Source organism: Pyrus communis, chromosome 10 (assembly GCF_041283825.1).
Source record: "Pyrus communis isolate YQ-2024b chromosome 10, ASM4128382v1, whole genome shotgun sequence".
Taxonomy (NCBI): Eukaryota; Viridiplantae; Streptophyta; class Magnoliopsida; order Rosales; family Rosaceae; genus Pyrus; species Pyrus communis.
Genome location: NC_142574.1, coordinates 16789109 through 16806446, shown reverse-complemented (window position 1 = coordinate 16806446; position 17338 = coordinate 16789109). Strand labels below are relative to the sequence as shown.

General features: G+C 41.6%; 1 pseudogene; it reads left to right on the top strand.

Annotated features, from left to right (window-relative positions):
* Nucleotides 1-849: 849 nt before the first annotated feature.
* On the top strand, nucleotides 850-2503 carry LOC137728232 (uncharacterized; annotated as a pseudogene).
* The last annotated feature ends 14835 nt before the right edge of the window (nucleotides 2504-17338 follow it).

Genomic DNA, 17338 nt, shown 5'->3' with positions numbered 1-17338 from the left:
ATTAGCTAATTATCCTAATCATTCCATAACTCCCCAAATAATTTCTTTCAAAATATGTTAATTTGTCAATTAATAGATTTATTACCTAATTAATCTATTAATGACTAATTAACCACAATTTACAACCAAAAAATACCTAAATGGCCGGTCCCTATTCTCCTAATAGGGCCGGCCATATCCCTATATATAGCTCACCATTCTCTCCCAAAAATGACTCCTAATTCTCTTGCTAAAATTCTCTAAAATTCTCAAACACTCTCTCTAAATTCTAACTTTGGCTTCGGAGGTTCTTCAACCAGAGCGCCCCCCCCCCCCAATCCATCGTGGGCACGTGAGACTTTTGGCCTTGATCAAAGGTGTTAATTGTTTTGTAGGTGCAATTTTGTCCAAGATCAAGGAGGAAGAAATTTGCATCCACAAATTGGTGCTTTCATTGAGAGTTGAAGTACACACACTCGTAGAAGACTCTCACATAAAAGGTTTTTCTCTATTTTTTCTTGTCCATTTGTATATTTTTCGTACGTTCTTATTATTAGAATTTTCTATATGCAAAGATTCTTTGATAAAACGTAAAAGAGAAATACAATGGCTAGAAATTTAGAAAATTCCACAAGTGAAAATTCCAATATTCAAGAAATGGGACCATAGCAATCCACGAGGCTAAATGTGATCATAAGTGGAGCGCCACCACCGCTACAGGGCTCCACCATGGCAACCACCGCGGTGGCCACCATGGCCACCACTCGCGGCGAGGTCCATGGCACCACCACCACGGCTCGAGCTGTGCCATCTAAGCAAGCCCAAGCCATGCCATCCAAGGCCCACGACACCAAAACCATGGCCTAAGCCATGTCACTCCAAGCCAAACGCGAGCCAAACGTGTTGCCAAGTCGAGCCCTAACCTCGCACCCATGTGCGCTGCACGCCGAGCAGCCTGCTCTCGTGGCCCAGTCTGCTCCTGTGGCCCAGTCTGCTCCCGTGGCTTTCCAAGCAACCCAAATCGATCCAAGATTAGTTTAACATTCCCGGCTCCAAATTTTCGGACCAACTATCGAACTAGAAGCATTTTCACCACATTCTTTTGCGGATTTGACATTTCCTAACTCAAATCTCGTGCTTGGAGTCTACCACACTTCCACAGCTTAAGGAGACACATTTCTTCCAAGCTATTCTAATCCAAATGGAGAACAACACTTGACTCGACAAGTCATAGAGTTAACGAGCGCCCTCGCACATCAAGCGACCTTGGTGAACTAGCTTTTGCAACGTACCGCGATGCAACGTGCCCCAAACGAGGTGTCTCGAAGTAGGACAAGGACGAACAAAGAACCCCTCCACCAGCGTCCTAGCAAGCAACTACTCGACCAGCCACGAACCGAGCGTTTGAGCAGTGTACACTCTCGATTGGGCCCCCAAGATAGCGTACACTCCGGTTTTAGCGCGCGAAGGAGCGTGCACTTTCGGCTAGGCCCACAGACAAACATACATTCACGATTGGGGTTACACTCCGATAGTCAACATGAGCAACCTTTCAAGCGAAGTGTTCATTTGCGGCTAAGCATACAAGAAGCAACCTTCACCTCACACTGAAGTAGGCATCTTGATGGACGGAGAGAAGCAGTCACTCAATTTGGCTCAAGTTCAACCGGTAGCCTGCGAAGAACTCGCTCGCTTGTTAAGAACGCACAACATGCACCGTATTCGCGGTATAGATGAGCCAAACACATAGAAGAGCAGCCTAGAACAGCAAGTCACGACTGAGGGTAGCCGAGAGCTCTGCTACCTCCAACAAAGTCAAATTCAGGAAGAAGTAGAAAGACTCTTGACCAAGCGATTGTGTGATTTCCAACGCAACAAGATCACCGACAAGGCACTACGACGAAACATAACCAACATAAGCAGGTCACCATTCACGGACGAGATCGAGCAGGCAGAGCCTCCACGCAAATTCAGCATGCCACATTTCACATCTTTCTAAGGGGATGAAGACCCGGAGAGACATCTAAAGCACTACCAAAGCGCAATGATCCTCTATCGAAACAATGACGATCTCCTGTGTAAGATATTCGCCACCGCTCTACAAGGCGAGGTGCAAGATTGGTTTTACACCCCGCCGCCACAATCTATCCAGAGTTTTGACGAACTTTCTTTGGTTTTCACCAAAGAATATTCATCATATCGCTCGATTAAGAAGAAGTCTGACCATTTGTTTAACGTCAAGAAGAATCCAAAGGAGTCACTTCGAGACTATATGAAGAGGTTCAAGGCAAAGAAAGCAAAGATAGTCGGATGCAATGACTCAATAGCTAGAGCAGCCTTCCAAAAAAGACTTGCAGTAGACCACCTGCTATTCAAAAAATTGATCATGAAAGAAGATCTAACTCTAGCAGACTTTTTCGCTCTGGCAGAGAAGCATGCACTTTGGGACGAAGCTCGCCAATGCACATTCAAGGACTTGAAGAAGTACCCGATATCACATCCCTATTATCCAAACCGGAAGTAGATGAGGACTTATTCATATGTTTGACGATATCTGAAGCAGCAATCAACTCACCATCATGCGAGAAGAGCTGGGAGCTCGAATACCTGTATTCCACACTTCAAAAGCTATCCTAGATCCTACCAGAAATTCAAAAGCTAACTTTGGCGATAGTTGTTGCAACCTAAAAGCTTAAATTTTACCTTTAAACGTATGCAGTCATCTTCATAACGCATTATTTCACCCAATCTAAACTCGCGAGGATAAAAGCGTAGACCCTTGCTAATGCAAAGCTTTCTGACGAGCGCAACAACTCAGCCCAAAAGACACGCCAAAAGCAGACAAACACTAGAAGGACACACTCGAAAGCAAGTTTTGTCCTCGTCGCCCCAAAAGATTATACATAGGGGCAACATATACCGGCAGTTGAGCACTACCTCCTGTTGTGCGTCACACGGTCCTAGCCGACCCTTGCTCCACAATTTAGCTCTAGAATGGTCTAATATCGACAATTGAGCATCTCCTGCTACGTGTAACATGGTCCCAGCTCCACGACTCCCTACCATGCACCAAGATGCTAAAAAGTTAGTGCAAAAATGCGACTGCTGCCAACACTACAAGCCAATACGAGCACTACCTGCCAGCGAGCTATACCCGTATACAAGTCATTGGTTGTTTATGCAGTAGGCAATCGACTTGGTAGGACTTATGCCGTATGCTACTGAATGTAGAGGCATGATAATGGTGGCAACCAACTACTTCACTAAATGGGTAGAAGCAGAGCCCAAGACAACCATGACTCAAATGGACATAGAGCACTTCATATGGAGGAACATTATTTGCCGATTTCGCATCCCACAGTTCATCGTCACTGACAACGGCCTGCAATTCGTGGGCAAATGTGTGGTGAAGTTCTTCCAAAAGTATGGCATCAAGCATCATATGTCCACGCTGAGATATCCTCAAGGCAATAGGTGGGCTGAAGCATCCAACAAGATTATCCTTAACTGCCTCAAGAAACCCCTTACCAACAAGAAGGGAAAATGACCAGACGAAGTCCCCGGATATCTATGGGCATATCGCACCACCAAAAGATGAGCAACCGGTGAGACTTCTTTCTCTTTGGCATTTGGCTCAGAAGCAATCATTCATCCCAATGTAATCAAGTCAAGAATCACCGCTTTACTACCAAGCATTGAGCAGAACAGTAAGGAGATGGCCACAAACTTAGATATGGTAAAGGAGAAGTGTGATCAGACCATCACCCGCATTACAGCGTACCAGCAGCAACTCCTCTCCAGCTACAACAAAAAAGTCGAGATCATGCAGTTCCAGCGTGAAGATCTAGTCCTAAGAAAAGCCTTCATCATTACCCACAAAGAAGGCTCAAAAAAGATGGATCTCATCTGGGAATGTCCGTACAAGATCAGCATAGTAGGTGGCAAGAGTAATTACACCTTCGCCACCATGAAACGACAAAAAGACCGAAAAACAATGAAGCACCTACAATCTGAGGAAGTACTATGTGTGACTTCCTACTACATCAAAGCCCGAAGACTCAAGCAGGTCGACAGGGACCACCTCACAAGCCAATGATTATCCAATTGTTATGCAGTTCCTACCTTACAGCTAAGTTCTTGTTCGTTTCACTCGTTTTTTAAGGAGGAATTCAGAAGTAATCACAACTTGGCTCGGCTACATACTTACAACAACTGATCACTCTTGCACTTCAAAAAAAGATCGCGCCCTTCTTAGGAACTCATCGCAGGAATTGCACCCTCGGATGAACCAATCATGCTCTCCAATGCGAGAGGGTAAACCAATTCCCTAACACCTACATGAGTCAGCTCTCCAAGATGGAAGGATAAACTCTACACTCCGAATATCTAGACGTGGATGAGCCTGGCTGCCCTAGTATAACTAGATACATGATGGTTTGCGCCGGGATTCTTAGAAGTAGCCACAATGGTCTTTTTCAAGGCTTAGCTAACTGAAGGATTTTGGGTCTTTTGGCTTAATCCGTAGAGAACCGGGCCCTAGAGACGGAGGGAGTACATTACGCAGTGTATCTGATAGACGACTGTCTTGGAACCCTAAAGCTGCTACCGAGTGCACTAAGGTAGCCTATAGTTTCCAGAAGACTGTTTACGGCTTGCCCTTCGAGCAGTAAAGTCATGCTAGACTTTTACAACCGCACATTCTTGTGAAAGGTTAAACAAGCTAGCGTGCATATACGAAGCTTTATTCACTGTTGACATGCTACGTAGTCGATAAGCTTCACCTCTGCCAAGCGCGGAACAACTTATACCAAGTCCTAAAGTGTTGTGATACTTACTACGCAACCTACGAAATTGGAGAAATCTAAGGTTAACAGCCTAGTGGTTACGCGGATTTGTCTTCTTCTGTAAGTAAGGCATCCGATTGCCAACACTACAGCTAACAACTTTGCAAAGTTCTATGCCAACACTTACGGCTGTATAGACTACACGAGCCTGTCTGCTTATAGAAAAGTAGCACACCTGCTACTGGTCTATAAAGTCTAAAGGTTAGGGCATAAACAGAAGAAGCGAAGATCAAGAAAATGAAGGAATGATGCTATAAACAACTTGAAAAGGCCAAAGGAGTTCAAGAAAAACAAAAGCTACAAGGAAAAACAAAGAAAATCCTAAAGGTTACCTAGAAGACTACACTTCAGCAACTTCAACATCCCACGACTACTCGATCGCCACACCATCAGTAACCGCGACACTTTTAGCAGCGACATCATCCAGCGCTTCAACCCCGGCTGCTCTAGCTTGGGCACCAGCATCTCCGGCTACTTCACCAATAGAGGTCTCAAAAGTAAAGGTAAGTAAGTCTTCCAGAGAAATAGAGAAGGTCTCGAAACCTCAAGCTCATCCTTCTCACCTTTCAGCTACTTAGTTTCCTCGAACAAACCAACATAGACGTGCTGCAACTCATCCACTTCCTCCTTCAAACTTTCGTTGATCTTCAGTATACCTTGAAGTTCAAACGTTTGGGGTTCAATCTTATCAACGATTCTCTTGAAGTGAGTCACTTGATTATAAGCAACAATCAACTCTTCATCCTTTACATAAACAGCAAAATGAAGCTCAGAAACTGCAAACTTAAGATCTTGAATCTAAGGTATGTAACATCCAATCTCCTTCTCTGCACTTTTATACTTAACTTGGATCGCGTCAAGCCTAGTGTTCAAGTCAACGATCTCTTGGCAAGCGATCTCAAGCTGCAAAGAAGTGGGGGCAGAAATATTAGACCTCTTCAAAGCAATGAGCTCAAAGTTCAACTTCTTGATCTCCTCAGTTGAGGAATAAGCTTCAGTTGCCATAGTCTTCATCACCTCCTTGGCAGCCTTGCTATATATGCATCATAGCAAGCAGAATAGTCCTTCTATATTGGGTCGTATGCTTCACAAATGAACTTGGGCAAACAAACCTTTCTAACGCCATCAACAAACTTGGCACAAGCGTCCATGTCTTCAAGCATATATGGTTTCAAGAGCACACAGATCTCAGCAGTCTCCCTAGAAGTAGGCTTAATGGATTTCTCACAGCTGCCCACGCGAGCAGTCTCCTCCTTCCCAGCTAGCGAATCAGTCTTAATAGCAGAGGGAGTGGGCCTTAGCCCCACTTTAGCAGCAGAGTCCACCTTATTACTCTTCATAATAACAAGCCTTTCCGAATGAGAACCAGACTTAGCTCCCAACGGACGTCTTAGCACAGACTTCAGCACTAGGGGCATGACAAAACCTCTATAATGAGCAATACTATCAACAATCAAATTAGCTATTCTCGACATAGTAGGCGCCATAGGTTCAGATCTAGCAGCCTTATTTTTCTTCCCATTGGAAGAAGTCATGTCAATCACGGGCCTTTCAACAGTATATGAACCCTCACGAGCAGCGGATGAAGTCTTCAATTTTTTTCTTAACCAACACCACTTGAGCAGACAGAGAAGATCTTTTCTTTCCACCTTCATTCACAGTAGGCTCCACAATAGCGATCAGACGAGCCAAAGTATCCGCCTTTATCCTCTTTACCTTCTCGAGAGAAAGCAACCCGCATTTCTCCTGGCAAAGAGAACTAATTAGCCAACGCTGTTCATGGTACTCAGCAGGGGAACTCAACCCATATTGGCTTTTTCCTCATTTTTTTCTCTCAGACCAACAGGTAAGAGGCCTGCATGCACAGCATTCCAGCAGCCCATGAGGCCATCGACCTCCTCATCTCTCTCAATCGCCGGCCTAGCCCCTGTCAGGTCCAAGAAGCCAGAAAACATGAGCCATATGACTCGCCTAGCATTACGCCTCAACGCCTTAATCCGTGGCCCCAGCCGCACAAGTTACCCTTGGCTCTAGCCAAGCCAAGCAGCCCAAGCAGTGGTCCCTACCATAACGCTTCATCGGCCTATGTTGAGCTGACTCCTGGCCCCTACCAGCAGATGTGCCGCACCACCTTGACAGCTGCCCTGTGACAGCATTATCCAAAAAGAATACAAGAAAAATTAAACTTTTCTTACCTCGGTGTGGCGCGGTGAAAACGAAGAAAGTAGCGAAAGACGATTCTTTGCACGGGCAAGATGTAGAAGATTGCTAGAGGAGAGGGAACAAATATCCTCTAAGTTCTCTCTCTTGTAGGGTAGAATAAATCGCTCTCCAAAGTTGATTTAATAACCCACTTAAGGTGGGCTTAAATAGGCTTTGAGAGAAATTTATTGCCCTTTCCTAAAAGGATCTATTTTCCTATTAAAAAGGAAATCTACATCAAAATAGGAAGCAATCCTACATTTCTTAAAGCAAGAAGATCTCTACAACTGCTGCCCTTTCCTATGAGTAGCCCAACAGGTGTAAGGGCATTTGTGGAGCCAAAAATAATCACAAGTCGACACGTGAATTTTTGGATAGAAGAGGACAAAAGTACCCTTGAGGCACAACATGATTCCTACGCGCGAGCAGCGGGCAATCATCCCTTAACCAAGTCAAAAGTGCCCAAAATAGGTAATGATTCAAAACCTATCTCATCAAATCCCTTCTACAAGGTTACTCCCAAAACCTATTTCATTCTATATATTTTTTACCTCATTTTCCCTTTTTAGCTAATCAATTTGCTAATTATCTTAATCATTCCATAACTCCCCAAATATTTCTTTCAAAATATGTTAATTAGTCAATTAATAGATTTATTACCTAATTAATCTATTAATGACTAATTAACCACAATTTACACCCAAAAAATACCTATATGGCCAGTCCCTATTCTCCTAATAGGGCTGGCCATATCCATATATATAGCTCACCATTCTCTCCCAAAAACGACTCACAATTCTCTTGCTAAAATTCTCTAAAATTCTCAAACACTTTCTCTCTAAATTCTAACTTTGGCATCGAAGGTTCTTCGGCCAAAGCCCCCTACCCATCCATCGTGGGCGCGTAAGGCTCTTGGCCTTGACCAAAGGTGTTAATTGTTTTGTAGGTGCCATTTTGTCCAAGATCAAGGAGGAAAAAATTTGCATCCACACTTACCATTGAAGTGACAAGTGATGAAGACTAACCTACTACCAGCCAAAGAACACTTTTCAGTGGCATTACAAGTAAAAAGATGATGACTCACTACCCTCCAAGTGCTTTCGGGCAAGAACAAAATCACAGCAGTCAGGCTAATTTGCCTATAAAATGAGGAAAAGGCCTCAAAGACAAGGACACTCAACCACTCAAACAAACAAACATACAAACTCTGCCCTCAAACTAGATTTGCATCGAAAAGCTGAAATCAACCCAGATTCAATCCTTTTTAGTGACAAGTTATCTCTTGTCCAGTTTAAAGCTCTGTTATCTCCCTCAATAGCGTAGTATCGGTTCCCTTGTGTGAACTTGTTTACCATCCATCCCTTTTTAGACATAAACCCCTGTTGATTAAAAGAGAAGCGATTGCAAGAGGTTCAACCTTGCCAGACAAGGTGAAATCTTGCCCGAGGCTCTTTGTTTGTTATCTAAATTTGTAGATCTATTACTTAATGCATTCTCTAGTATGTATTTAAGTTATTTCCATCAAGAGTTCCATTTGCATCTGGATCTAGTTAGTTTAATGGATATGTTATCATTAAAATCAATCAAGAACCACGTGAATGGCTTAAAGGAGCCTGGACTCCCTTCATATGAACATACAAGACTATGAACTAAAAGTCCTTGTTTACAAGGCAAGAAAAAGAACTTAATGTGGACTTAACCCATCCACGACAATCCTTTAATAACAAGAAGTCCGAGTAACTTGGGGTGCAAGTAATTGACTAAAAACACACTTGTTCTACATCTGCTATATTGAGATAATAGTGGCACGCCTAGCACTTAGTTTTGATTGTGAGCCTCAAGGCCTACACCTAAGGCCCCCCAAAGGCACATTTCATAACTAACTCTGTCCTTTTCTTGTAGCACATCAACAAGCAAGAGCCCGATTACACATCTAAAGTGCCAATCCCTTGGGGAGCTGTGCTGAGGTCCGAAGATCTTTCTCCAGAGAAATCTTTGCCCGAACACATTCATCCTATATACTTTTAACATATTTGGAAGCTCCATCTTGTCTTCAAATTCCCTTTCAACTAGACTTACTAAAAAGGAGGACTGCATAAACTTATGCGTCACCCTACATAGGATTAAAAAAAATTAAGTAAACTCAAACTGTTCATGTTAATCATGTAATTCATTGCAGCATACTGGTGACTTTTGATGGATATATCCATGTATTTGGATTAAAAAGCACTCATTTCTTGAATATTAGAACGGTCTTCTTCTCCTAATTGAAAAAGGATAATAGTACTATGTTACATTTATAAAAATAATAATAATAATAATAATAATAATAATAAGTGTTGAAAGAGCCCTTCATAATATATATTTTTTTTTTCATCCGATAGTGTTTTATAGTTCCACGGCCCGGCTAAGTACTAATCAGGCCGGCCCATCATTTATTGTTCTAATGAATCATAAATTCTCTTTGCATACCATTTTTCTTAAACAAATCATTTATCTCACACGAACATTTCATATAACTCTAAAAGGAACCATAGATTGATGCTAACATGCCACGATCCTAATATCCTCTGAACACTAGGATGGGCACGTGTTGGCCAACACTCGAGGGTGATGAAACCATTTTAACATGTATGCAATTTATAAAGAAAGAACGAACATAAATAAAATATGTAAATTTATGAATAATGACATATGCAAATGCGGAAACGTGTTCAAAGCATACAACTAATCAAGAGTACTGCGAAAGGAATATTATAAATAGATACGAACAAAGGAATGGGTCTTACACCGAGAGGACTCGAAGATACTGATGCGGGAGTGCTTTGACGTTAGGATCGTATGCCTCGATTCTAAGTCCTTAAGGGGGCACAAAACAAAGTATGAGTAGACCAAAGTTTAATATAGATAATAAAAATAATAAGAAAAACCGTCTTTCTTTCAAGCATACTAACTCCCTATTTTGAAAACACATATAGGATAATAGGTAATAGGTTTTCCAAAAACCCTAGCATGCCAAAAACATTCAGAAACCATGTATGTAGAAAACATTGCTCAGTAATGGTAACATAGTCGCTCGAAGGGAAATCCATAAAACCTTCGTAATTCATAACATAGTGTACTTAACTAGGGGTATCATAGTCGTCCGAGGGTGAAGGTGTACGACACTGGGTTACACTAGTGAAGAAACATGGTAGGTTTCATCACTCGAAGGTGAAGCTGTATGACTCTGGGTTACACCAAAGAAGAAGTATACATAATGTGGATGCAAATTTCTTCCTCCTTGTTCTTCGACAAAATTGCACCTACAAAACAAATAACACTTTAGGTCAAGGCCAAGAGCCTCATGCGTCCACGATGATTTTTGTGGGGGGGCGGGGGGGGGGGGGGCATTGGCCGAAGAACCTCTGATGCCAAAGTTAAAATTTAGAGAGAAAAACTGTTTGGAGAATTTTGAGTATTTAGTAAGAGTGTAGACCCAGGTTTTTAGAGAAAATGGGGTAGTATATATAGAGTATGGGGGGAGAAGGTGGCCGGTCCTTTGGTGTTTTTTTAGTGTATTTTGTGTTAATTGGTAGTTTAATTAGCCATTAATAGATTAATTAGGTAATAAATCTATTAATTAGCTAATTAACATAATTTAAAAGGAATGTTTTGGGGGTTACCTTGTGGGGAAGATGGATGAAATAGGTTTTGAATAAATACGTATTTTGGGCACTTTTGACTTGATTATGGGATGATTGTCCATTGCTCGCGTGTGGGAATTTTGGTGCTCCTCAAGGGTAATTTTATCCTTTCCACCCAAAAATCCACGTGTCATCTCTTGATTTTTTTTTTGGCTCCACAAATGCCCCTACACCTACTGGGCTGCTCGCAGGAAAGGGTAGCAGGTGTAGAGATATCCAACTTTGATGCAGATTCTTTCTTGGACTTGGAATTAGATTCTTATAGGAAAGGGAATAAATCACCTTCAAAGCCTATTTAAGCCTACCTTAAGTAGGGGATTAAATCAACTTTGGAGGGCAATTATTTATCCCTACAAGAAAAAGAGAAAGCTAGAGGATATTTGTTCCCCCTCCCCTAGCACTCTTCTTTGGTTGCCCGTGCAAAGAACTGTCTTCTGTTGATTTCTTTGTCTAGTTCACGCCGCACCAATGTAAGAAAAAATTAATTCTCCTTGTCTTCTTCTTGAGAGGTGCTGCCACAGGGCAGCCGTCGGCTGGCAGGGGCCAGAAGTCGGCTTGGCATGGTCCAAGGAAGTGGTGTGGCAGGGGATATGGCTTATGCTATAAGGCTTGATTGAAGCCAAGGATTTGCTAGGCATGGGGTGAGGAAGTGGCGTGGCATGGGCAACGGTTTGGGCTGCTTGCCAAAAATGAGGAAACTACTTAAGTTTGATTTCTCAGTTGTTAAGTGCAAAAGTGGTTGATGCCCCCTAGCCATTTATTGCCTAGTTGATCTTTAAGCATTTGATCTTTTGAGCTAAGTGGCATTCTCGCATTAGAGAGCTTACCCAGATGGGTGTCGAGGAATTAGTTTACCATCTTGCACTAGAGAGCAATTAGTTTACCCTATTGCATTGGAGATTAATTAATTTATCCTCTCGCACTGGAGAGAAAACCCATATGGGTGTCAGGGAATTGGTTTACCCTTTCGCATTGGAGAGTAGACCCATATGGGTGTCAAGGAATTGGTTTACCCTTTCGCACTGAAGAGCAGACCTATATGGGTGTCGGGGAATTGGTTTACCCTCTCACACTGGAGAGCAATTAGTTTATCCTCTTGCACTGGAGAGCAATTAGTTTATCCTCTTGCACTTGAGAGCAAACCTATATGGGTGTCAGGGAATTAGTTTTCCCTCTAGCATTGGAGAGCAATTAGTTTATCCTCTCGCACTGGAGAGCAAACCCATATAGGTGTCGGCGAATTGGTTTACCTTCTTGCACTCGAAAGCAATTAGTTTATCCTCTCGTACTGGAAAACAGACCAATATGGGTGTCGGGGAATTGGTTTACCCTTTCAAACTGGATAGCAAACGCATATGGGTGTCGGGGAATTAGTTTACCCTCTCACACTGGAGAGCAATTAGTTTGTCCTCTTGCACTAGAGAGCATATAAGTTGTTGTCGTGAATGCAACTAAGGAAAGCTGGACTGCTGGGACAATCGAAATAATCCTTAACCTGCGAGGTCATGTTTGGCGATCTGCTTGAGACTTCGAACTGCTTGTGGACCTCGCATAAGGGTGTAAATGCAATGAGCTACTCCAAAATTATTGTGCCATCATTAGGTGTTTCGTTGTGTGCCCTTTTAAGGCTTGGTTGGCACGAGCCACAAGGCAAGATCAGCATGGCTGGGACCCGTGGTGCAAGATTGACACAGTTATGAGCCATGGTGATATATCATTGGCTGCCGGGAGCAGGCTGGGCCACAGGAGTGGGCTGCTTGGCAGGAGCAGGCTAAGCCACGAGAGTGGGTTGCTCGACATATAATGCACGCGGGTGCAAGGCTTGGGCTCGGTTTGGCAAAACGTTGGGCTCACGTTGGGGGTGAAGTGACATGGCTTGGGCCATGGCCTTAGTGTCTTGAGTCGTCTTGGATGGCACGGCTTGGGCCGTGGTGGTGACACCATGGACCCCAGCACAGGTGGTTACCGTGGTAGCCGCCGCAGTGCTTCCCGTGGTGGAAACTCGTGGTGATGGTGCCGCTCCACCTATTGTCACATTTAGCCTCGTGGATCGCCGTGGTCCCATCTCTTGAATGTTGAAATTTTCATTTGTTGAATTTTCTAAATTTCTAGGCATTGTACTTCTCTTTTACGTTTTATCAAAGAATTTTTGCAAACAAAAAATTTTAATAATAAGAACGTACAAAAAATCTACAAATGGACAAGAAAATAGAAAACCTTGGATGCGAGAGTCTTCTATGAGTGTGGGACTAAACTCTCAATGAAAGTACCAATTTGTGGATGCAAATTTCTTCCCGGTTGTTCTTAGACAAAAATGCACATACAAAACAAATAACACCTTAGGTGAAGCCCAAGAACCTCACACACCCACGATGAATGGGGAGGGGGGCTTTGGCCGAAGAACCTCCGATGCCAAAGTTAGAATTTAGAGAGAAAAAGTGTTTGGAGAAATTTGAGTATTTAGCAAGAGTGTAGACCTAGGTTTTTAGAGAAAATGGGGTAGTATATATAAGGCATGGGGGGAGACGGTGGCTGGCCCTTTGTGGTGTTTTTTAGTGTATTTTGTAGTTAATTGGTAGTTTAATTAGCCATTAATAGATTAATTAGGTAATAAATCTATTAATTAGCTAATTAACATAATTTAAAAGGAATGTTTTGGGGGTTACCTTGTGGGGAAGATGGATGCAATAGGTTTTGAGAAAATACATATTTTGGGCACTTTTGACTTGATTATGGGATGATTGTCCACTGCTCGCGCGTGGGAATTCCGGTGCTCCTCAAGGATAATTTTGTCCTTTCAACCCAAAAATCCACGTGTCGTCTTTTGATTATTTTTGGCTCCACACATAACACATCGACTCAAGCCCTGGCTAATGAAGCTGTCCAACACTGGTTTTTCCAGTGAACTTGGGAGTATGTCATAAATATCTCAGTGCTATTCAAACTGTGTCCTATGGCCATAGACAGATACATACTCGTGTTATGTGTATGTGTTGTATGATTACCCACTAAGTAAGCATGGATAACATAAACATATTCTTTCCAAATCATATCATTGCAGCTCAGTAGCTCAAACATCGTATCATAAATCCATAATAAATAATATTCGTAAATCCGTAATATTTCATAAAGCATAAATCCAACAATTCATAATGTTTCATAAAACGTAAATTCGATAAATTATAAATATATTTCATGAAACGTAAAATCAGGAAATCATGCTTTTCATGAATGCAATCCTATTATTTTATAAAATCATGCAATTTGAGAAGGGGTCCACTCACAGATATTCCATCACCGAAAAATTATGCAAACTAGAGAGGACGGGGTCGCCACTAACAAATGCACCTAAGCACATAAAAGAACCAATTAATAAAACCTTACTAAGATGATTAAATTTGGGAAACTAACGTCATATTCAGATTTGGGACATTGAAAAACCTAAGAAGGTACCTCGAGTTCATCCACGTGCCACCACAGTACGTTGGCCCGGGAAGCCGTCACACACCGAGTTGGGTTGTCGGAAAGTTGGCCGAAAAAATGGTTGACGCCGCTGTGGACGGTGACAGAACATAGTACCTCTGGGGAGGTGCAGGCACGACGCGCCCATGAGTACGGGCATACTCACCTTTCTCGCAAGGCCTGAAATTGGCTGGTTTCTACGCTTAACTTCCAGAGCTCCGTTTGAGCTCAATTCTCAACCATTTTCGAAGATTCAAATGCCAAAATGAAGCTTGATACAAGAGTACCAAAGTGAGACCAAGTCGTGGTCAGAGTTGGTTGAAAAACACTTACAAAAAAGGGTTCCCTCACCGGAAAACTGAAGTAGTTATCCCCGAGGGTTTCCTGCATCCAAAACCACACCACGCCAATCAAAACTATCATAATTTTTTAAGCTCACCTTCGTCGGAAATGGCGAGGACTCATTGAGAAACTTTGTGCACAGTGGTTACACAGTGCAGCACAATAGAAAGGTTTTGAAGGGTTTTTCTGCCGTTCTTGGTCTGAGGGTCTAGCAGGGGCACAAGGATGGCAATGATGGGGTTATCCTTGTTGTATGTGTGTATGTGTGTGTGTGTGTATCTCGGAGAGAAGAGAAGAGTGCAAAAAGATGAAAGGGAGAGAAAGGGAGAGAGAGAGTGTGTGTGTGTGAAGGGAGAGAAAGAGAGTGATAGAAAGAGAGGGAACCGAGGAACAAGGAAACATATGTGGCCCTAGTGGCTCACATAACTAGGCCAAACAAGACGAAACGGGAAAATATCCTGCGAACGTAAAATTACCGAAAACCCCTAACATTTCAAATTCCATAAAATCTTCGTTCTAGCTCCAAATTCAATTATGCTTGTGCCCACATGTTCATAGCAATGAGTACTGCCAGGATACGCCAAGGAAATGAGTCTTACGAGACATGACAAGACGGTCAACAAAGTCAATGTTTTTGCCTGAATGGGCATTTTGGTAAAATCACACCTTTAAAATTATAAAAAAAATTAGGGACGAGTTGTTACAGATGCCAAAGCTGATGTCATTATATGTGATGAAGATACCGAGTTGGAGTTGTGCCCTAATTTACATTTAATTGTGGATTGTTGTTCTATACCATCGATATTGGAGGGGTGTATCGAACTTGAAACCTCAAATGTTAAGGTGCACTTTTAACCAAGTAGGCTACAATCCCCTAATGCATTTGAATCTAGATTAACTACTTGGAATTTGGAAGAAACTCTCATCTTGCAGTATCAATTCCAAGTAGTTTCAACCCAACATCATATAATGAAGATACCAAGTTAAATTTTTGAACACATCGCCATAACCTCCACAACTTAATGGAGATCAAAATGCACATCAACATAGGTCTTCTTTGAAATTGATCACATGCCTTATGCATAGCCTCCACATCACACTAGTAGAAAAAACTATTTGTGCAACGAAACTATACTCGAAGAAACACGTTTCGTTGCATTATGGGACATTGCGAGGCGAAACTAGGATCCCATTGCGCAAAAATGTGTTGAGCAAAAACAAAAATATTAAAAACCTTATGCGACGAAATAAATAGTCACACAAAAGGCCTTTGCATGACAACACCTACAATTGCTCGTGCAAAGGCCGAGAAATTTGGTGACAACATATCGCACACCGAACATTTTCCCGCCAAACCTTTACGGGAGCAGTTTTTATCACATAAAGTTATCTTGAAATGGTCGATGACCCATTTAAGATGAAGTATTTACTACAAGGTTGGTGCGATGAAGGATTCGTTGCGCAAAGCAAAGTTTTGAGCAAAAAATTCTTTGTCGCACAAAGTGAGTCGGTCAGCATTTGAAGGCGAATTATGTACTGCAGACTTTACGCAACGAAATCTTCGTCCTGTAAAGGTCCCACAGGTTCTTTAAAATGACAGATTCACTTTCCCTTTTCATCACACCTTTTCCCAAAACCTTAAAGTTCCCCCCGTTTTCTTCTCCCCAAACCCCTCATATCCAAATTCTTGTTTTAATTTTCTATATGATGGCCGATTTTGCTACTCCTCCAACTAAGAGATGCGAGGGAGAAGAATCTCGGAAAGGAAATACTAAATTTTATATGGATTTAATAATTTTATTTTTTCTTGTAAAAAATTATTGGATGAATTACTTAGTTTGATTATGAAATTTATATTTTTTCCGTATAGAAAAAACTAAGAGAATGTCGGTGCAGGCCCCAATGGTGATTGATGGCTTGCCTAAGAAAATCATTTAGGAATTCAGGGAATCTAAGATGGAGGTGCACACCATGCTTATGCACGACGTTGGAGTACTAGTGCAGAACAAATGTTCTACAGAGTGAGCGTCTAGGAAAATGGTGCAAGAGGAGTTGAAAAAATCTATGTTGGATGACATATCAGTAAGTGTAAATTAGTAAATTAATAATTTTCTTTGTTAAATAGTTTATTATAGTGCTTAATAATTAATTATTTTTTGCATAACAATGTAATTATATTATTGACAAAACGGACCCAAACTTGGTGAAGTTCATCGATGGCCTCTTGGGATGTTTCCGAGAGTGGAAGTATGACGTCGAGCGATGTGCAGAAGAACAATGAAATCCTGGAAGACCAACACAGTAGAAGTGTTATTTAATTGTTATGCAAGAAATATATATATTTTTTTTTTAAGTGTGTATTTGGGGACAGTATTTCTAAAACTTCTTTAATTTGTATTTGGATTAAATTGAGTTTAAGTAATCATTTGGTTAATTTGATTTATTCGGTTAATATAATTTGATTTCAATTTTTATTTGGATAAATATTGAATTTAAGTATTTGTTTGAAATTTTGAAGTTTATGTAAACAAAGAGTATTTTCTAATTGTTCTTCTGTCAAAGTTTAATGAAATCTAGAATAAACTTTGACAAAAAAAAAAAAAAAATTATAGAATACTCTTTGTTTACATAAACTTCAAAATTCCAAATAAATACTTAAATTCAAAGTCCTTCGTCGCACAATTATTTAGGCGAATAACCTTCTTCGTTGCACTAAGTTTGAGAGGCGAAAGTCGATTCGTCTCGCGAAGTTCTTGCCGCACAAAGGCTAAGAAAAAACGCGGGTGGATTTGGCGCCAACATGTTGCTCGATGAAGATTTGCC